Source organism: Salvia miltiorrhiza, chromosome 7 (genome assembly GCF_028751815.1).
Source record: "Salvia miltiorrhiza cultivar Shanhuang (shh) chromosome 7, IMPLAD_Smil_shh, whole genome shotgun sequence".
Lineage (NCBI taxonomy): Eukaryota > Viridiplantae > Streptophyta > Magnoliopsida > Lamiales > Lamiaceae > Salvia > Salvia miltiorrhiza.
Window position 1 is genome coordinate 57,475,042 of NC_080393.1, and position 22,830 is coordinate 57,497,871.

Sequence of the window (22,830 nt, forward strand, 5' to 3'; positions counted from 1 at the left end):
CTTCTTTGGTTCCAGCGAAGTCTGTTTCGCTGCTGTTTTCGGGCACGTTTTGAGCACTTGAGCAGTCGAGCCAACGACGTTAAATAATGGCGCTTATCGGGAGGCAACCCGATTTTCTTTCCCTTTGTTTCTCCCGTTTTGTTTTTCTTTTTCTTTATTTCCGTTTCGTTCAGTTTTTCTTTCAGTTTTAATCCCCTTTCTTTAGATTTAATTTTTGTTAAAGTTTCTTTAAAAAAAAAAAAAAAAAATTCAGGTGACGCAGCAGTGGATTACGTGAACGTGGCAGCCCTACAACAGAGCATCACAGATTTGAGCGCCACCATTTCACAGGAGATGCGACGGCAGCGTACACGGTGACTTCCTTCCTTTTCTTGTTTTATTTCGTGTGTTTTTTGTGTTGTCTTTGTCTTGATTTTTCGTTTAGTTGAGTGTCTTGTTGCTCCTTCGCTTATGCTTTGTTTTATTTGCTTGAGGGCAAGCAAAATCTAAGTGTGAGGGGGGGCGTCTTTGAGTTGTGTTCTGTTGAGTCCGTTTTTTTATGTTGTGTTTTGTGTGTTGTGAGCCTTGTGGTTGTTGAAATATTAGTGATAAGCATGCTGCCCGGTTGAGTTATGTGATTAACTTGAGGTTTGATACTTGAGATTTGGGATTTTGAGATTGAAAATTTGTGTTTTTATTGGATGACATTTGGGATGACAAATAAGAGCAACAATGAGTAAAAAGCCACATATAAGTGAGAATTGAGCTTATTAGAGTAGAGCACTCTCTACTATTTTTCTTTTTTTGAGTGGTTTGTTATTCATGAAGTTGTGATATGTTGTGAGTCATTGGTGATGCATGATAGAAGGCACTAGGGTAGCCTTTTGGCCTGCTTTTGAATTCCCACCTGAACATTATTCCCTAGTGAACCCTTTGAAGCCTTGACCATGTTCTTTCATATAGTCACTAAATAATTAGCCAATGCCTGTTTTAGACTCTCTCTTTGGCCAGTGATGCATGTCTAATTTTGAACTTCATTCCATTAATTACTAGAGAAAGTTAAGCTGCGTTTACGTGTGCCGTTTGCCCAAACTGCTGTCTTGTGTAAAATGATAAGGATCTGAGATCCGTTTAGCCAAACAGTGGCATTGATCAGTTTAGTTTTTGGGATGGGAGCAGTTTTGGGAGACGATTTGTGGGGATCTTTTGTAGATGATGATTGCATGTTGATTGAGGATATAAAAAAAGGAAAGGTGCTGCAGAAAAAACAATCGAAAAAAAAAGAAAAAAAAAATCGAAAAAAAAGAAAAGAAAAGAAAAAAAAAAGATGTTGCACCAGTTTGAGTTGAGCATTTAGTATCATTGTTATTTTTGGATTTTTTTCCCTGAAGTCTGGTCGCTTTCTTTCTCTATGAACTTGAATTTGTGGATGATGGTTTGGATTAGATATGCACACTTTGATTTTCAATGTTTAAGCTTAGGACCCCTAGGATCTTGCCAACATCATGAATAGTCCTTAGCCCCATTACAACCAATGAGAAAAGACCTTTTTGAGTTACTATGTGACCATGACATATCACGACTAAGTGAATTTTCCTTCTTGTGTGTGAATTTCCAAAATGAATTCTTGAGAGAAGAGTGAACCGTAAGAGGAACTCGTTGTTGCTTGATTTGGACTAAATTGACAATGAAAACACTTGTTTGACATTCTCCTTTTCTTGAATTCGAGAGTTGACAGTTGATTGTGAGTTGCATAGTTTGACTTGGCAGTATGTTGTGTTACTGATGTTTTGATGATTACTTGGCTGTTGTTTTTAGTTAAGTTTGTCGTTGTTTAATGTCCTTGTTCTTTTATGTTTTCTTTCCGTTAGTTGTTGCGTCCGTTGTTTTGTTCTTTTCTTGTGAGTCTTTAGTGTCGTGTCAAGGAGGGAAGTTGTCTCTAGTGGCTGATTTTCACCATTGAATTCTTCTTTTATGTCATACTTGAGGACAAGTATGATCTAAGTGTGAGGGGATTTGATGTGTGTATTTTAGTTACCTAGTTTAGTGTGTGTTTGCTATGGTTTTATATTAGTTTTACATAGTTTGTGATATTTTGGCGCAGGAATTAGAAGGATTGAAGATGAATGCTCATGGATGGAAGAGGTTGGTGGAAGTCGAGTATTTGTTGAAGACAGCGTGTTTTTGAAGAGGAATTAAAGATTGAGCTTAGAATTAATTATTCTAGATTTAATGAAGCCCTAAACTCTTGTTTTATTATTTATTTTGGGCTTAAGTTTTAATAGGGCCGAAAACAACCCAATTTTGTGGGCTAAGGGTCGGCCACTATAAGGGACTAATTCCCTAATTTTGTTTCCTTAACTAAGCCGCAATTTTAGAATAGATAAATAGGAGTTTGACTTTGATTAGGATGGGGAATTATTCACTTTAGCATTAGGTTATTGTTTTGAGTTTTTTTGGAGACACAGCCGCAATCTTTGACAAGAGGAGACCTTTTCTTATTTCAATTCTTGATTTTCATGCAATTCATTTATATACGTGTTTTTAGTATTAGAATTCCTTTGCTTTACTTTACTTTTAGTTCTTGAATTGGCGGCTGGAATCGAATTGGAGCAGACGAGTTTTTCAATTGGTTCAAGTGGTTACTTTAATTTCTTGCAATTTATTTCGTTAGCTTTCGTTCGGTTATTTTTCTTATGCTTATTTTTATTTATTTGATTGTTTTTAATTTAAGCATGAGTAGCTAATTCTTTTAATTCGGCGAGAATAATGAAACTCTAATTTAATGATCTGTGAGACCTAATTGGTTTAAAGTTGATTCCTATTGATTCCTATTGATTCCGATTAATTCCTAGGTTCCAAGATAATTCTGATTTTATTTAAGCCTGATCAACTTAGATTAAATTGGATTACAGTCAATTAGTTCCTGTCAATCCGTAATTGTTGGAATTGGACTAATTAGTGATACAACTACCGTGTTCGTAGGGGGAATTAATTGGTATATTAATTATTACTAGCGTCTCTAGGATAATTGATATAAATTGGGTTCCTTCATCTTAATGCTATTAGAATATTAAATCTAGGTCTGGCGTCTCCAGCTAGGTTATATTTTAATAAGGGAAATAAGCAGGTCTGGCGTCTCCAGCTGTTTATCGACACCGTAAGTAGGAATTGGGGTACGTCCGTTGCGTTTCACGGTATCCTATAACTGGTTGGTTGATAGGGATTGATTAATTATTGCGTCGAGGATCAGAGTTGAATTAGAGTGGATTTATTTGAGCCGAATTACCCTTTTTATTGATTTACTTCAAGCTTATTTTATTTGATTTAATTCTGCGTTTTTAGTTTAATTAATTCCTCTTAAATTTAAGGCGTGGTGGCATCACCAATTTTATAGATTTAGGGATTTGAATGAATTTTAACTGCTCTCTGTGGGATCGACCCTGCTTGCCATTGTATTAATTTATTTTGGTAATTCTGCAGGAATTATTTGGTGGTTGGCGACGTCCACCAAATTGGCGCCGTTGCCGGGGAGCGGTGTTAATTAATTCTTTTCCGTTTGTCCATTTTTTCTTTTTTTTTATTTTCTTTGTTTATGAGCAGATCGTCCCAGCCGAACCTCCTCTTCGATAGTGAAATTGAGAAGACCGCGAAGAAGCTAAGGAAGGAGGCAAAGGCAAGGAAGCTACTGGATCTGCTGGATTCGCAGTCTGACCTTCCCGTTCGACCAGAACAGTTCGTCGAGGAGAAGCCCAGTACTGTTGCTGCTACAGAGGTTCTGTTTGCCCAAACAGACCACGACTCAGAGACAGAATCAGACTGTGAAGAAGAAACCGACTCAATTTCGGTTGCAAGTACAGAGAGCGACATGGCTGACGATCCTAGATTGTGTGATCTCTCCAGCCACGAGGCCGATGACCCACCCACTCCCTTTCAGATGCCGGCAGCTGCTACCGGTATTGAGATCAAGCTTGGACTGCTTAATGTTCTCCCGAAATACTATGGCAAGAAGGGAGAAGATCCGTACAATTTTTTGAGCGAATTCATCAAGATTTGCAAAGTCCAGAAACGCCCCACGGGGATTACGGAGGAGCACTTTAGATTGGCGGCATTCCCCTTCACCATGACAGCAGAGGCGAACTCTTGGTTCGCGAGTCTTCCTCCCAATTCTATCACTACGTGGGCAGAGATGAAAAAGCTATTCTTGGAACATTTTTTTCCGCCCACCAAGACGAATGCGCTGAAGAAAGAAATTAGTGGAGTGAAGCAGGAGTACGACGAGTCATTGAGCACCTACTGGACTCGATTCAGGAGATTGGTGGACAGTTGCCCCAACCATAAGTTTTCGGATGGGGATTTGCTGCAGTACTTCTATCAGGGGATGACCGTGGATACTAAAAACCTTGTGAATTCATCGAGTGGAGGAGGGTTTTCCCAGAATACTGTGGGTGAAGCCAAACGATTGATTCAGCACTTGGTGGATGCAACGAGGGAGTATGATGAGCCACGCATTCAAATGCTCAAGAAAGCTGCGCAAGCAAGCTCCTCAAATTTGGATGACAAGTTCCAAGAGAGATTGGGAAGGATAGAGAGAATGCTAAGCACTGTGGTGGAGAAAGTGGCGAGCGCTGGACAACCGACGGAAAAACCATGTGGAGCGTGTGGAAACTTTGGCCATACGAGCTTGCAGTGCACAGGGGGTGAGGAAGAATATCAAGCTCAAGCGAATTCTTCCCATAATTTTTACAGCTGTGACGCGCCACTGCCCCATTTGCCCAAACGGGACCAGTACGCGAACAATCATAATGCTCAATGGAGAAACCATCCCAATTTCTGATGGAGAGATCCCGAGCCGAAGCAGCCGCCAGCGATGCAGCAGCAAAACTACCGTCCTCCACATCAAAGGACGGGGTATCAAGCTCCACAAGCTCAGCAACATCCTCCCGAGAAGCAAGGCAAGTCGCTTGAGGAGATGATGGCGGATTTGATCGGCAACCAGCAATTTCTGCAAAATAATGTGCAACAGCTTCAACAATCCCAAGCCGAGCAAAAGGTGCAAATTGAAGGGCTAGCCCGTCAGATGTCTCAGCTTGCGACATCCGTGAACCAACTCAAGGGCTATCAAGGTAAATTACCATCACAAGTCCAATTGAATCCAATGGAGAACGTTAGCATGATTACTTTGAGGAGTGGAAAGGCGTTGACTGAGCCCACAACCCAGAATTCAAAGGGGTGTTCGAGCAAGGATTCTGGAGTCGAATTCAGCTTGGAAAAATTCGAAAATTCTGGAGCCAAGGTGGATTCTGCAATCCAGAATGCAGAACAGTCCGGTTTGGCCAAACAGAACAGTGAGCCGACAGTTGAGCAGAAAGGAAAGGGAGCAGCAATTGAATCCAACGAAGAGGAGCAGACCAAGGTCTCTAAATCGTTGAGCTTACATGATCCCAAGGTTGCAACATCATTCCTTTTTCCAGGAAGATTGGCGAGGAAGAAGCCGGAAGAGGAACTTATCGATTTTGTGAAGATCTTCGGCAAACTTGAAGTGAATCTTCCATTCTTGCAAGCACTGAAAATTCCTCCCTTTGGGAAATTTGTGAAGGACTTCATAGCTGGAAAGTCCAAGAAATCTGGAAAAATTGTGATGGGCGAGAACGTGTCAGCAGTGATACGAAAATAGTTGTCGCCCAAATGCAAGGATCCAGGTATGTTTTCTCTGCCATGTTATATCGGTGAAACTAAGATTGAGCATGCTATGTGTGATCTAGGAGCTTCTATTAATGTCATGCCGTTAGCTGTTTATAATAGTTTAAATGGTGTGAAATTGGTAGATACTAGAGTTGTGATTCAGTTAGCCGATGGATCATGTGTGCACCCTGAAGGGTTGCTTGAGAATGTCCTTGTGAAAGTAAATAATTTTATTTATCCCGCTGACTTTTATGTGGTGAAGATGAGTGGTATGCAATCGAAAGAGTCAGCTGGTGTTCTGTTAGGCCGTCCTTTCTTAAGGACCACTAGGGCAGTCATTGATGTTTATAGTGGTACTATTTGTTTGGATTATCATGGAGAAAAGTTTACTTTCAACATTGATGATACCATGATAAGTCCCCATGCTGTTAAAACTGTTTGTGCCACTAATGTTACTGACCATTTTGTCCAAGAACATCTTGAGACTAAATCTGTGCAGGACAAATTTCTTCATGTTGACCCGAAACTCGCAGGTTCTGGACATACGGACTGTTTGCCCAAACGGAAGCCACGCGACAGAAGTCTGCATTTTGATGTGGAACCACCCGACTTAAAAGATAAGTGTGTGGAGGAGCTTCGTCTTGAAGCTTATGACGCCGCGATGTGGTATAAGGATCGCACCAAGATGTGGCACGACAAGAACTTGCAAGGAAAGACATTTACAGTCGGCCAAAAAGTACTTTTGTTCCAGTCAAAGCTGCGGTTGATGACCGGAAAATTGAAGACGAAGTGGATTGGCCCCTTTGTGATACAGTCTGTTTACCCAGACGGGGCGTTTGAGATTTGCAGTTTAGACACGGCTAAGATATTCACCGTGAACGGACAACGTTTAAAGCCGTACTTTGATGCCTCTTCTTTGGTTCCAGCGGAGTCTGTTTCGCTGCTGTTTTCGGGCACATTTTGAGCACTTGAGCAGTCGAGCCAACGACGTTAAATAATGGCGCTTATCGGGAGGCAACCCGATTTTCTTTCCCTTTGTTTCTCCCGTTTTGTTTTTCTTTTTCTTTATTTCCGTTTCGTTCAGTTTTTCTTTCAGTTTTAATCCCCTTTCTTTAGATTTAATTTTTGTTAAAGTTTCTTAAAAAAAAATAAAAAAAAATTCAGGTGACGCAGCAGTGGATTACGTGAACGTGGCAGCCCTACAACAGAGCATCACAGATTTGAGCGCCACCATTTCACAGGAGATGCGACGGCAACGTACACGGTGACTTCCTTCCTTTTCTTGTTTTGTTTCGTGTGTTTTTTGTGTTGTCTTTGTCTTGGTTTTTCGTTTAGTTGAGTGTCTTGTTGCTCCTTCGCTTATGCTTTGTTTTATTTGCTTGAGGGCAAGCAAAATCTAAGTGTGAGGGGGGCGTCTTTGAGTTGTGTTCTGTTGATTCCGTTTTTTTATGTTGTGTTTTGTGTGTTGTGAGCCTTGTGGTTGTTGAAATATTATGCCAAAACCTTTTTTGATGATGCCAAAACCACACAGCAGTTCTAGACAGCAAAAAGACTGAACTCACAGTACAAGTTCTAAACAAGGGGTGAAAATAGTTCCCCCTTAACAATAGAACCTAAACAACTTGTACTTATGTCACGACCGACCTTAATTAAGGATAATTAATACGGAAAAACCATGACTGTGGAAGGAAAATTAAGAAGCGGGTTTAGAAAGGGGTGCATAAAAGAATACTCAAAGAGCTTGAATACGCGTGAAATATTCCTTAAAAAGGAAAAAGGCATCGTTAGGGGCTTGGCTAAAACATTATCAGAGTTTGCAACGGAAGGCGTAACTGAAATAATCAGTGTTTACAGCGGAAAGCATAACTGTGATACATGTATGAAGACATGTATCATTTCTGAGCCTATTTTAAGTTCGACAAAAGCTTCACTCAGCAATACTTCATCGCCCATCACAGCTCAACCTGCACAATCATAAACATCGAAGGGCTAAGTACAAAAGTACTTAGTGGGCAGTTGCCAAGCATAACATAACATCAACAACAAAACACAACATCGCATAAGAGGCATAAGTTTCTTTCATATCTTTTGCTCATTAAACATTTCCAAATTCATAAATAGCATGAGCGCATTCTTCATCATCAACAATCATAAACACGCATCGTGTCGTGGAGAAGGCCTTCCCCAACGAACACGGGCATCGCACCGTGAAGGGGGCCTCCTTCAGCGGTCACGGCATCGTACTATTGAGGGAGGCCTCCCCCAATAGACGCTGTAACACTGGCATACTGGCATCGCGCATACTGGCATCACGCATACTGGCATACTGGCATCGCGCATACTGGCATACTGGCATCGCGCCGCTAGGGAGGCCTCCCTCAGCGGACACGGGCATCGCGCCGTGAGGAAGGCCCTCCTCAGTGGACACGGCATCGTACTGTTGAGGGAGGCCTCCCCCAACAGACGCAAGCATCAAACATAAGCATAAACTTATCAGCGTAAAGCATTCAATCGTAAATAATATAAACAGCATAGCGTAAATCATTTAACGTGCAGCATAATAAAGCTTAACTCATTTAAGCGTAATAAAGCATACCACACTTGAAAATCCAATTTGCATTTTAAAGCATAACACTTGCATAGCATTTTATTTACGCGTAAGAAATTGCCCACCTGATAGCAAAGTTTTGCTAAGGTACTCTAACTCCTTGTGTAGTTCTTACTCTCGCGCTTGACCTTAATCACGAGAATATAAAATAAGACATTGCCTCGAGGAAAATTCTTAATTAATGAGAAAGCGTAATTTAACTATGCATGAATCTTGTATGCATGAACTAACATTTTCGAACGATATTCGGGGCATCCTACTATTTATCCTCGTTAATAGATTTAACTAACTTCCGTCCAACGCGGTCGAATAGAGCTGTGATTCTTCCTTTCCCATCGAAATATTCTAATTGTAAAATAGATCTCGCATTTGTACTCGATCGAAAATAAAGAACTAACTCGGCTTTAATCGAGGTGTGATCTCATAAAAATTATCGGGCTTTTCAAAATTTAATAATTAATTGAAAACATTTCTCTTGAGTTAAGAACACCAACAATATTCTTACTCGTCTTTCTTTAATAATTGGATTTATAATTAAAACCAATTAAATACTTTTATTGCAAGTAAAAATGCAATTTCATGTCATGTTTAGCATATAATAAGTAATTACTTAAAATATGCACATAATAATAATACAATATTATTATTATGTAAATCATCTTTTGAGAAAAATAATTAATTAAACTAAATAAATAGTCTAATTAATAAGTATCCATTTTTCTTTGAACTGCAGCCCAGTTAAATAATAAGGTAGCCCATTTCTTTTAAAAAAAAAACATAAGCCCAATGTTTCAATTTAAATCAGGGCCCAAAGACTTTAATAAAATCGGTCCATAGCCAAAGCCCAATACCATTTAAACACAAGCCCAATCTTTTAAAAGATAAAGGCCCAATTAAAATAAATGAAGAGGCCCAAATTCCATTTAAAAATCGGCCCAAGACTCGGCCCAAAATAAAGAAATAATGAAGCCCAAAGAAAATAAAATAAAGGCCCAATTACAATAAATACAACAAGGCCCAAAAATAAATAGGAGGCCCAAATTTTCGGCCCAACTCAATTAAATGGGAGCCCATCCTCAACTCACTCTCGGTTCTCTCTTTCTCAGCATAATTCTCGTCTATCTCTCATAATACACTCATCTCTCTCTCTCGGTCACACTCACACGCACCCACACAAAATAGATCTCTCTCTCTTCCTCTCAATTCTCATCTCCCTCTCTCTCTAACAAAACAGGCGAGACTTCTCCCTCAAACTCAGTCGCGCCTCCCTCTCTTTTTCCTCCCCTCGCTCAGCCTCCAGCCGGCTCCGGCGCCTTCTCGTCGCCGGCACGAGCCCCTGCTCTCCCAAATCGAAATCACCGCCGCCGCCCCTGAACTTTCGATGAGCGGCGGTCGTTCCTTCTCCTAAATCGGCGCTCAAGACATCTCTCTCTCTCTCTCTCACTCTACGCGAATTCCGCCGCGAACGGCTCCGGCGAGGCCGCGCCAGCCGAGCTTCTGCTGCTGTCTCTCTCCGACAGTACGCTCGAGACCACAGGGCGAGCCCTAGTCCTCCGGCCGTGGCCGAGCAGCAGCTGATCGGCCCGCCATCTCTCCCTCCGCCGACCAGCTCCGCGTCCAGCCGCCGTCCACCCCCTTTTTCTCTCTCTAGATCGACGGGCAGCAGCTAAGCCGCCTGCTGTTGTTGTCTTCGAGAAGCTCGCGAATGGCCGCTGCTGTCACCTGATTTCCGCCGAGCCCCGACGCCGCTGCTGCTACTGGAAGGCCGGCTTCGCCGTTGCTGTCGCTGTTCCCGGCGAAGGGTGTTGCCTCGCCTACTCCTCGGCGCCGTTCAATCCCGATTCAGAGCAGGGCAGTCAGCCCTATTTCTTAAGCTAAGTTAAAACTCGCCTCCTTTTTATCGATTCTAAAACGTGAATTAGGCAAGGATAAGGTGTAATCTCTTCTTTGTTTTGCATAAACTCATATGCTTGTTTAGACTACATATTAACTGCTACTTGTTCATGAAAGCGTAGTTGGGTGCTTAATAAGTTCAAGATGCTTATATGCTCAACTATATGAACTCTGAATTCTAAAACTGAAGCATGCTTGATGGTGTGAATCATGGGTGAATTTGAATAAATGAGTTTAGTATTTACCCCGTGAAGTTTGGTGTTTGGCTGCCTGTTGCTATTGTATTCAATGAGAAAGATAGATGAAATTGCAAATGTTTTTCTTTACAAATGCAGGAGAAACAAGAATGAAATGGATCGAATAAGTTGAGCTTAGTATATACCTTGTAATTGATGTTGGTTGGCTGTTGTGGTGTTAAATGAATGCAGATGATGGGGACTCTTCAAGTTGGCAGCTTAATGAATTCTCCTCATTTTGGTGGTTGAAGGAACTAGTAGTCTTAAAGAATTGAAGATGGTGGGGAGCAAAGGGTGGTGGGAAGTTTGGTGGAGTGGAGTTGGTGGAGTGGATGGTGCTGTCGTAGGGTGGCTATGAAAAAAACTCTCTAGGTGATACCTTGGCATAATTAAAGGAATGGGAAAGTTGCTGGAAAGCTATTCTGCACACACATAGTACACGTTTGGTTTGCTTTCTTGATGAAGTAGGTAGGAAATAGGGATGCAGGGAATAATAAGTTGTAAAGTTGTGATGTAATTATTATAAAATCCTCATTCTGTATTTGTAATACTAATTTCGGGTTCCCATATAACGAAGCTTCGTTATAACTCTCTACGAATTACATATTTTATAACTCGTTTTATAAGTCGAAAATTAATCACGACTTCAAGTAAATAATAGAAATACTATTTCTATCGTAAATAAATTAATAACTTGACTTTGCTAAGTCACTTATTAAACTGGATAATAAATTATTGAATGGCTCAATAATCCTCATCGCGTTTTTCTTATACGTTATAAAAGTATAAAGCTAAAATAATAACTCCGTTTCTGATAAAAAAAAATCAGGACCATAAACTGGATTCATTTATAAAAATTGCATTTACTAGTTTTAATCATAATTAAAAGAGCGGGCTACTACAACTTAGAGCAAGAACGGAAACAGTTCTAAAACAGAACTAAAAGAAGACAGAAAAACCATAATCAGAGCCTGGACAAAGAGTCATTGTCTTCAGGTTGAAATCAATTAAGAAGTTCATTTCATTAAAAATGACTGATAAGCCATCAGTCGAGGTACAGAGCAAGACTTACATTGGAGTAAAAAGAAAAACAAAAACATCATGGGAAACCCATGGACTCCAGCAGTCTGCTTGGCTGCGCCTTGAACTTCTTGATCTTCATCTTCTGTCTTCATGTCTTCATGTTCCTAAGCTTGTTCCACTCTCACTTGTGTTCCGTTGAATTGAGGTCTCTTCTGAAACGTCATCCTTCTGGTGATCCTTAGCTATCCCATCTACAGTCAAGAAATAGGGACAGGAGTAACCCAAAGGAAGGGTTGCTCACTAACTCTGACTTCTTTCCCCCTTTTTGGCAACATCAAAAAGAGAGATGACCATGGAAGCTGAAATCAAAGGAGACTACAACTCCAATTCTCAAGTGGTTGTGAGAACAACTTGAGAAGGGGAGGAGTCCCGAATATGCAGAAGGAGGAGGACGTCAGGAGTGGGTGGAGAAGGATGAAAAAGAGAGGACGGAGAATGCGGAGAGACAGAGAAATGGAGAAGAGAATTGTGAATGAAAGGAAAGTATGCATAGCATCGTTAGAGATAATCATGAGATGCAACTATACATACGATCCGGAGAGCGAGGAGACAGACGAGGAGAGAAGAATTATAGGAGTGCGAGAGGAGGGGAGGATAAACGAAGGAAATGCATGACGAGGCGTGGATGAAAGAAAAAGGATCAAAACACGCTTTGTCATACATGGGAGAGAAGAAGATGTGAAGATGGAGAATCGAATCAGTGGTAGTCGTGAGGACTAGCACTGTCGATTTTGCGCCGGATGGCAATGAGCTTCTGCGCATTGCTGTTGCACCACATGGAGGCTTCACCAAAAGGCGAGGAGCTTCCTGAGAATCAGGTGAAGTCTGTCCATATTTAGACAGGAACTTTCAATCCATGTGCCGGGCATGAGGATGGAAGACACTCGCTTCGCTGGATACAAGTGAGGGTAGAGCAAACTTTGACGCCGGAGAGATGTTGAGATCCAGTGGAAGGGTCCGGTGAAGACCAAGAATGTGAGCGTCATTCTTCCACTCCATGACTTTGCAGTCATAGATTTCTCCTTTAGTCGGAATAATTTTTCTCTGCAACTTTTTAAAACAATTGAACTTTTTCTCACAGTGAAGGCTGTGGAGAGTTGTTAGTTGATGCAGAAAAATCGTGAAGACAGCATGGTATAAATAGACAAGATGTGAACCATGTAGAAGATGAAAAGGTTTTTCGAAAACTGTGCCTAAAATGCAATTGAAGAGAAAATTCGCATCCGCCGTCACTGCGAGAGACTTTGAAAGGCATCATTACATTCTATCATGTCAATGAGTTTTTCAAGAAATTTTATTGCAGAGGCAAAAAGGTTGGAAGGATTTTTGGCAATAAGATCAAGACAAGTTCAATCAAAACAAATTTTCACTTTAAAAATCTTGTCCTTCTCGGATATTCCATTTTCCAACAATTCCAACAATCAGTTAAAGTTTTTGAAAGAAACTGATCAATTAGAGAAAAGGTTTTGAACTAAAAACTTAAAGCTCTAAACTGAAATAACTGATTTTGAAAAGAGGTAAGCATTTAAAATACTTACTGATCAACTGAACATCGTAGTCAGTTGATACCACGTGATCCTGGTTGATTCATCAGGATGACTTCTTCTTCAGATGAGCATTCGGACTTCATTGCTTTCCACGTCGGCGATCGTAGATGCAGCAGTTGGTTGACCACCAGTCAGCATGACTGTTTGAGAAAATCTTCAAACACAGCATCACTCTTTAGGGTTGATGAGGCCGATCTTTGCACATAGATCATTGAACCTCTCTTCTGGAAGAGCCTTGGTCAGCAGGTCCGCTCTCTGAATAGCAGTGGAAATCCATTCCACAGAGACATTCTTCTTTTCGACATGATCACGAATGAAGTGATGTCGAATCTCAATATGCTTGACTCTGGTATGATGAACTGGATTCTGGGAGATTGCAATAGCACTGGAGCTGTCGCAATAGATAGAAACTTCCTTTTCGTCGATCCCATAGTCCTTTAGTTGATGGACTAACCACAGGATTTGTGAGCAGCAACTTCCGGCAGCAACATATTCAGCTTCAGTTGTAGAGGTGGCGACTGAAGTCTGCTTCTTTGAAAACCAAGAGATGAGCTTGTTGCCTAGAAATTGACATGTTCCGGAGGTTGATTTGCGATCAAGCTTGCATCCACCGAAGTCTGAGTCTGAATATCCGGTGAGCTTGATGTCGTCGTCTGCTGGATACCACAATCCTAGAGTGGGTGTGCCTTTGAGATATCTCAGAATCCGCTTAGCTGCATCCAAATGAGCTTCCTTAGGATCTGATTGATATCTTGCACATACCCCGACTGCAAATGCGATATCTGGTCTGCTCGCAGTCAAATACAGCAAAGATCCAATGATTTCTCTGTACTTCTTCGAAGAGACAGAGCTTCCTGCTGAATCTGGATCAACTTTCCAGTTTGTGTTCATTGGGATCTTGACTGACTTCATGTGCTGAATACCGAACTTAGCTATCAGCTCCTTGGCATACTTGGACTGGCTGATCAGTATTCCTTCGTTGGTCTGCTTGACTTACAATCCGAGAAAGTAATTCATTTCTCCCATCATGGGCATTTGAAACTTGTTGGTCATGATGTCAGCAAACTTCTTGCACATGCGTTCGGATTTGGATCCGAAGATTATGTCATCGACATAAATTTGAACAAGCAAGAGATCTTCTCCTTCTTTGAGAGTGAACAAAGTTCTGTCCACAAATCCCTTTTTGAAGCCTTGTTCAACCAGATACTCCGAGAGAGTATCATACCACGCTCTTGGTGCTTGCTTCAACCCATAGAGCGCTTTCTTAAGCTTGTACACCTTTTCTGGTCCAGCAACCTCAAATCCTGGAGGTTGTTCTACATAGACCTCATCTGTGAGCACTCCATTGAGAAATGCACACTTGATATCCATTTGGTGTACCTTGAAACCTTTGTGAGCTGCGAAGGCTAAGAAGAGTCTGACTGCTTCCAATCTGGCAACTGGGGCGAACGTCTCGTCATAGTCGATTCCTTCTTCTTGACTGTATCCTTTAGACACTAGCCTTGCTTTATTTCTCACAACGTTTTCTTCTTCGTCTTCCTTGTTCTTGAAAATCCATTTCAAGCTAATCACCTTTGCATCGTCTGGTCGATCCACAAGCTCCCAAACTGAATTCCGGTTGAATTCATTGAGTTCTTCTAGCATTGCGATGACCCATTGAGTAGACTTCAGAGCTTCTTCAATATCCTTGGGCTCTGTAGTTGATAAGAAACATCTGAAATTTTTATCTTCGTTGATGCAGTTCTGGTTGATGTCGAAGACGAGGTTGCACATTGATCTCCGAGTCTTGACGCCATCTGATGGTTCTCCAATGATGTTCTCCTTTAAGTGGAGTTCAAACCATCTTCGATACTTCTTGATCTCTTCAGGGGAGGGTGGGGCTTCTTCGGTCAGAATGGCTCTGGGGTGTTGAGCACCTTCTGGAGCAGGGGAGAGTTGAGCTGGAGCGGCTTCTGCGCGTTCAACTCGAACTTCAGCAACTGGAGTTCCCCCTTGACTGATGCCATCTGCATTGGCTTAAGTCTGAACTTCAGACCTTTGGTTGATCTTCTGATACTGAAGCATCTCAGCATCTTCATCTTTGCCAGGTCCCCACACCAAGACAGTAGAGGGTTCGATGTTGTGGATTTCAGCTTTGGAACCTTCAGCGATCTGAATACACTTTTCAGCATCTTGTTCCCTGAAACCATCTGTAGACTCATCAAAGATCACATGAGGTGTTTCTTCTACACAAAGAGTTTGAGTATTGAACACTCGATAGGCTTTGCTTGAACGTTCTGTTCCAGAGTATCCAAGGAAGACTCCTGGATCAGCCTTGCTATCGAAAGTGTTCAACCTCTTCTTATCATTGTTGTGTATGAAACACTTAGAACCGAAAGCATGAATGTACGCAATCGATGGCTTTCTGTTCTTCCATAACTCGTATGGAGTTCTTCCATGTCTCTGAGTGAGGAAGGAGCGATTCTGCGTGTAGCATGCGTTGTTGACTGCTTCGGCCCAAAACTTTAAGGGGAGTTTTGACTCGGCTAGCATCGTCTTTGCTGCTTCCTTTAGAGACCGGTTTCTTCTTTCTGCAACTCCGTTCTGCTGTGGAGTTCTTGCTGCAGAAGTTTGATGACTGATTCCTTGTTCATCACAATACTTACGAATGACAGTATTGAGGAACTCAGTCCCACGATCTGATCTGATGCTGATGATGTTGACTTCCTTTTCAATGCTCAGTCTTCTCAGCAGCTTTGGCAGTTCCTTCAGTGTCTCTTTCTTCTTGAAGAGAAAGATAACCCAAGTATATCGTGAATAATCATCCACAACTACTAAGGTGTACTTCCTACCGTTGTAGCTTCTTGGAGTGATCGGGCCAAACAGATCCATGTGAAGTAGATGCAGAATCCTTCCAGAGGAGTGTCCTGACTTTGACTTGAATGATGTCCGCGTCTGCTTTCCTCTGAGGCATGCTTCACATTCTTGCTTCTTCTGGAACACAATAGAAGTAGGACCTTCTACCAGTTGATGTTTAGCAAGTTTGTTGATCGTCTTGAAGTTGAGATGGTTGAGTCTCTTGTGCCATAGCCAATTGAGTTCCGAGTTGCTCTTGCTGATGAGGCACGTTCCTGGTGGGCTATCCTCCCAAGAAACGACGTAGAGACTCCCTTGTCTGAATCCTTTCAGAACCACCTTCTTCTGATTGTTTCTAACAGTGAATTCATCCTTCTTGATCTTCACTGTGAAACCACTGTCACAAAATTGACTCACAGACAACAGATTATGTTTAAGACTAGAAACAAAGCTAACATTACTGATACTGGCGTTACTCATGTTGAGCACACCGTAGCCTTTTGTTTCTCCGATTGAGTTGTCTACGAATGCAACTTTGGATCCAGCTTTCTCAACATACTGAGATAGATATTCTTTGTAGCCCGTCATGTGCTTCGAACAGCCACTATCCAGATACCACGTTCTGATTGAAGCTTTGGCCTCTTCCTTCTTTTTATGTTTCCTGACATTGACCTGCAAGGAAGAGTTGCTTCAGGCACCCAATCAAGCTTTGGGTCCTTCAATGTTAGCTCGAGTTCCCTTTGGAACCCATATCTGCTTCAGAATTGGTCTGGCTGATCTCTTGCGCTTTGTTGGATGTCTGATTGATGTCGTTGGCGCTTCAGGTGGCACATGAGCATTCTTCTGTTGAGAAATCCTTTTGAAGGCCTAACTCTTGTAGCAGTTTTGTCTGATGAGTGGTTGAGGTCTTCTTTGCTCGGCAAGGTATCTTCCCTGAGATACTTTAGTCTTTGCAGACTTTTGGAGACTTGACTGATGTCCAGTAGCTTGTTGTCGAGGATGGCTCTTGGCTCGTCTTGACTCAGCATTGCTTGGTCTCCATGGATGTTGTTCCTTCTGAAACTGGACTGTGGTTGTCAGTTTCTGACTGATGTGGCTTTTCTTCCCCCTGGGTTGATGAGGAAGATTCTTCTTGGCTCCTGATGTTCCTTCCCTGATCTTTGACTGAAATCTGCTTTCCAGTCTTCTCAGTAGGATGATCTGGTTGGGGGCCTCCTTAGCTCGTCTGTAGCTTTGTGGAGGTGGAACATTTGATCTGGCCATCAGTCTGCGCTTGTGAACTTCATCCATATCATGATCTCTTGATTCTTCTGAGGTTGTGATTTCAGAAGGATCGTCCTTAGAGATGATCATGATATCATTTCCTTTGACAGCTGCAACCTTTCCTCCGATGCTGTTGACCAGTCCTTTCGATGGAAAGTTGCTCATCATGGGAGACTGCATCATGCAACTCTTGACTGTTTCTTCCAGTTTGTGATTGAGCCTCTTGATTTCATGAGATGCTCTTTCACATTCGGAATTGGAAATTCTGAGCTTTTCCTCTAGTCGGCTATTATCCATGATTAGCTGATCAAGACAAGTTTCATCCGGAAAGTAGATGATTGTCTGATTCTTAGCTCGTTCATCATTGATCTCCTTGTCCAATGTCTGATTCTGCTTGAGGAGATCTTCGAACATTTTCCTCAGCTGACAGTGATCAGTCAGGAGCTGATCAAACTCGTCAGTTTCAACGGATGAGCTATCTCCAGATTCTGAGTGGTCTCCTGAAAGCATCAGGAAGTTATCAGTATAAGGAGTTTTTGAGAGAGAGTTTACCTCTGAGCCATTCATTCCATTGTCGTAGCTATTGTCAGCCACGCTTTCTGATTCATTGGCCATCAGGGCTCGGCTCTCATCATCTGATCTGGAACTGTCGAAGTCGGATGATTCTGATGTGTCTTTGGAAGAGTCAGCATCGTCAGCAACCATCGCTTTCTTCTTCGAAGATCTACGATCTTTCTTAGCTTTCAGTTCCCTGCGCTCAGCTGGAGTCAGATAAGGGCATTCATGTCGAAAGTGCCATTTCTTTCTACATCCAAAGCATTCCATATCTTTGATGTCGTAAGCGGCTGACTTCCTTTCTCCGCTTCGATCTGTGGAATGTCTGGAGTTCCCTTCTCTTTCTTTTCCTTTGTAGTGCTGCTTGTGGAACCTTCTGTACTTCCTGAACTTGGACTCCATCTTGTTGAATCTTTCAGTCAACAAAGCATATTGATTGAAGAAGTCCTCTGGGTTGAGTTCCGTTGGCTCCTTGATCTGCTTCTTGCCTTCTCTGATTGAGGCCTTCAGTGCAACTCCTCTTGAGGTTGATGGACCATCTTCGTCTGATCCTCCAGCCTTTTTGTTACCAAGATTTCTCATAAGGTCGAACTCATTTGCCATGAGGTCGGAGAAAAGCTTGTTTGTTGGGAGCTGACTGAATCCTGGCTTATGCTGATGAGCGACTGAGTAGATCTGCCATTCTCCACGTGGCAGTGCTCGAAGAATCTTCAAGTTGATTTCTCGTTGAGTGTATTTGTCTTTGGAAATGGATTGAACTTCATTCAATATAAGATTGAATCTTTGTTCCATTTCCTCGACAGATTCATTCTTGAGCATGAGGAAGGAGTCGAACTTCTGGCAAGCTATGAATAGCTTATTCTCCTTGATTTCCTCAGAACCTACGCACATTCTTTCCAGAATGTCCCACATCTCCTTTGCTGTTCCGCACTTGATGATCTTCATGACATGCTTGTCGGGAACGGTGCCGCAGATGATGCTTTTGGCGAGGTTGTCTAACTCATCTTGCTTTCTTTATTCTGTGGTGAAGTCTGCCTTTGACTTGGGCTGGACATCATCGTAAGGATCCCGATGGAGATCAGCAGGAACCCTTTTTATCGTTTCGGTGATGGTGATTGGTCCGTTGGTGATGACTTCCCACATTCGGCAATGTTGGGCGGTGAGGAAGCTTTCAAGCCGAAACTTCCATATGTCGTATTTTTCAATACTAAACATAGGTAGAGAAGATAATCTGCTGTGGTTAGTCTCCATCAAAAAAGAGAGAACAGATAACAGCAGATAGAGCAAATAGCAAGCACAAAAAGAAAGAGTAAAACTTTTTCGAGACCTTTAAGACAAAGGATCTAGTTCAAGTAGAACTTAGTAAGATACAGATAGTTCTTGCGAACAACCTGCTCTGATACCAATTGTTAGGTCCGGGGGGTCTCGAATAGGTGTATGGGGGGGGGGAATACACCTATAGGCTATTTTTATAATAATCTACCGACCTCAATCAGAGGGATCTTAGTCAGAGATTAGAACGAAACTTTGCATGCAAACAAGACTCCTATTTAACCGAAATTAGTATTGACCAACAGGGTTGACGACTGATACTGAAAGCTCTTCAGTAAAGAGTTATCAGTTAAGTTGCTGGAACTTAACTGATCCAAGTAAGGGCTTCAGTCGTGTTTGCAAAGATAGAGATGATATCACTCTTCCTTACTATCAGAGGATAGTTCAGTCAGATTGATATCATACGCAGCGGAAATTAAACTTAGTTTCGAATAGCCTCGGTGGAGCAGATAGTTGGATTAAGGTTTCTCTTTGCTGTTAGTCAGTGTTCAGTTTTATCAATTGAAATAGCACAAGTATGAATGTAAAATTGAAAGCTGTAAATAACTCAGAGACTTTTACGTGGTTCGAAAAAACCATTTCCTACATCCACGGCTGGTTGATCAGACCAACAATCCACTCCGCAAGTGCTTCACTGGTGCACTGCAAACCGTACCCGTGTGCTTGCCTGGTGCACACAACCGTAAACTGAAGATAACCCCTCTTCAGCACCCACACACCTCGCGTAGGATTTCCCTGCTAAGCATACCTCGTGCTCAGACTTTCCACTCATAGTTCAGAGTACCTTCCTGAACTCCGAATCACTCAAACACTCTTATGGGGGAGAGGTTTAAACGAGTGCCAACTATACTTACAAAGAACAAGTTCTTTGAAGCAAGTTTGACCTTTGGCTTCTGGGTAAACAGATATATGCCTAGGGTCTAAGAGAATGTATGTAATCAACAGTGACTGATTTTGGATTTGGAATTCTCTTCTTCGATTCAAGCTTTGGGCGGTTAAGCTTTAGGCTGAGTAGCAATTTCGGCAGAGCTTCAGCTTATGTCGTTGAATCGGTGAAGATTGAAGTGATCCTCGAGCGCTATTTATAGGAGAACTCTTGAATAGATCCGTTGGCGTAAATCGTCATCAAGATTTCTTCCGTTGGAGAGCAATTCGAATTTGGGCTGAGGCTTCAATCTTCGAGGTTCCTTATCTGTGTGGAAACGGCTCTCTTTGATGGACAGGAGATGTGACATCTCTGAAAAGTAACCACCAGATAGGAATGACCTCTGCAGAGATAAGATATTCTGATATCTCTGCATTTAATGCGGCTGTACTTGTGCGTACGTGGCTTCCTCTGAACGTTGGAAGATCAGTCCTAGGAGAAATGTTCAACTGATACTTGACTTTAGTATCAGTCCATTACGCGCATTAAATAATCAGTCTTCAACTGATTCTTCAACTGATACTTCAGTTGGTAACTCCAGTCTTCAGTCTTCGTTCTTCAGTCTTCAGTCTTCAGTCTTCGACACCGCAACTAAACTAGAAACGAACTCTAACACTTGAGTTCAAAACGATTTTAGTCTATTACATATAAGTCCTATGAATTTTGGTATCATCAAAACAAGGGTTAGGAGGTTCCCAACAGAAACTATTTTAAGGAGGGAGAGAGTATTATAGATTGCAGATTATAGATGGTAGATTATAGATTTGAAAACGTGGGTAGTAATTTTTTGTGTAATGGATATCAAGTCACATCTAAAAACTGAAATGTAAATTGGAACATTTGTCTTCCAATTAAAATCTCTAAAATCTAGTAGTAAATAAAATTTATCCGTCAAACAAACGTTTTCAAAAAACATGACCTATCATTAGAGACCCTTGTAATATACAACGTAATTTGAGTTTGAATGGGTTTAATTAAAATCAATAAGACATGATTAAAATAAAAAGCCCACTAGCCCACTACTTAAACTATATAGTGAAAAAGTTGTGTAAACCTAATTCATCTACTTTTCATGCGCCGCTTGACTATTTCTTCTTCTTCTTCTTTTTTCCATCTCCTGTAAGTCTGCAATTTTTTCTTCGTACACTTTCTTTCTTCTTATTTTTAGTTTTATATTATTTTTGAAATTATTACAAATCTGATATAAAGTATTTTTGGGAAGAGTGATTTACCTCTCTCTTGTTGACGTCAACTTCGAGACAAACGCCGGGAATTTTTTTTTTCCGGCCATTTCAAATTCTAGCCCCAGATTCAGATAGCCCTTCATCAGCTGAGTCCATATCTACCTTCACCGGCGTGTTTCCGGCGATGATGCGTTCATCAATGGGTTCACAATATTTTGGACCAATGTCAGGGACTTTTTTTTGGCACCATTTCAGAAAATCCAAAGCTCTATGGATAGAGCATGATTAATCCAAGTTGATTCCACGTTCACCGGCGTATTTCCGGCGCCGCAATGAAAATCCGGCATTAATTCAAGGTTTTGCTTCACTTTTTCATGAAAACTTGTGCAGGTTCAGAGAAAGTACAATGGGTCCCATTGATTAATTAACTAGGGTTAGAATTATATTTTCAATTTCTTTTATTAGATAATTATATGTTAATTACAAGTTTGCCATGACACATGGCAAGATCCTAACGGGCTCATGTATTACATGTAATGCACGAAGGATTTTTCCCTTTTACACCACCTTTTTCAACTTTCTTAGTTTCCGTGCCGACCATCAAATGGGTAGTTGATTGGTGGACGGAGGGAGTATATATTACTCTATAGTTCCTTTCGATGAGAAGAAGAAAAATGTGCTTTAAAATTATACAATTTAAATTAAAATTGCCAAGTCATAAAAGGTGTATCAAAAAAGTCCACATAGGAAAATTCCGACGTCCACGTAGGATTAAATTTGACTGGAATTTTTTTTTTTGGGCCAAATTCCAAAAAGTTCAAAGTTAATGTATTAATTGACCAAAAAAAATTATTGGTTAAAAATCAAAATTTGAGTTTACTTTGTGTATTTACAGGAAATTAACCCAAGTATAAAAACGTTTCTTATGGTTTGCGCGGGGTGCAAATGCTAGTTTATTTTAATGAAGAAGACAAGATATATAAATAAAATCAGAAATTAAATAGAGTAACATAACTCTAACAGTGACAGTTAGTAAGATATTCGGTGGAATTTTCTTTTGAATCAACCTTACTTATATATGGTTTTTTCTTTGAGCTGGTCTTACATGCGTTAACAGCATAGTATGCGATCGGGTCAGGTCCGTCTTGACCCGATCCGTTTTCAACATATGTATATTATTTTTAAGAGATAATAACTAACGATGTGTTGTGGTAGGAAGCATCATCTCATTTTCAACGTAAAGGGCGCAGGTTCAAAACCCAATAACTACATATTTTTCCTTCTTTTTGTTTTTAATGTATTTTCTGTTATTTTTTTGGTTTTTTTTCTATTTTTCATTTGTTTTCCTCTTTTCGTTTTTAATATACTTTCTGTTATTTTTTCGTTTTTTTCTTTCTATTTTTTCATTTTGTTCTACTTTTGTCTCATTGTTTTATTACTATTTTTTTGTGTTTATTTTTAATTTGTGCTTTTTTAATGTCTATTCTTTTTTATTTTTATATATTTATTTATTTATTTCTGAGTTATTTCAAAGTAAATATCGTTATGATGAAAAGTAATTATATTCATGAAGAAATGTAATATTTTTAAAACATTACCTTTCTTTATATCAACAATTTTCGTGTAAAAAGTAACAATTTTAAAATATTACATTTATTCATATGAATAATTACTTTTTATTAAGACAATATTTAATTTTAATAAG

General features: G+C 40.8%; 1 long non-coding RNA gene across 1 annotated transcript; it reads right to left on the minus strand.

Moving 5' to 3' along the window:
- Positions 1 to 7,360: 7,360 nt before the first annotated feature.
- LOC130995093 (uncharacterized) lies at positions 7,361 to 10,619 on the minus strand. The gene is made up of 3 exons (XR_009092046.1): positions 10,548 to 10,619; positions 8,338 to 8,400; positions 7,361 to 7,628 (listed from the first exon to the last, which is right to left on the minus strand). It is a non-coding gene; the product is annotated as an uncharacterized LOC130995093 (long non-coding RNA).
- Positions 10,620 to 22,830: the final 12,211 nt, after the last annotated feature.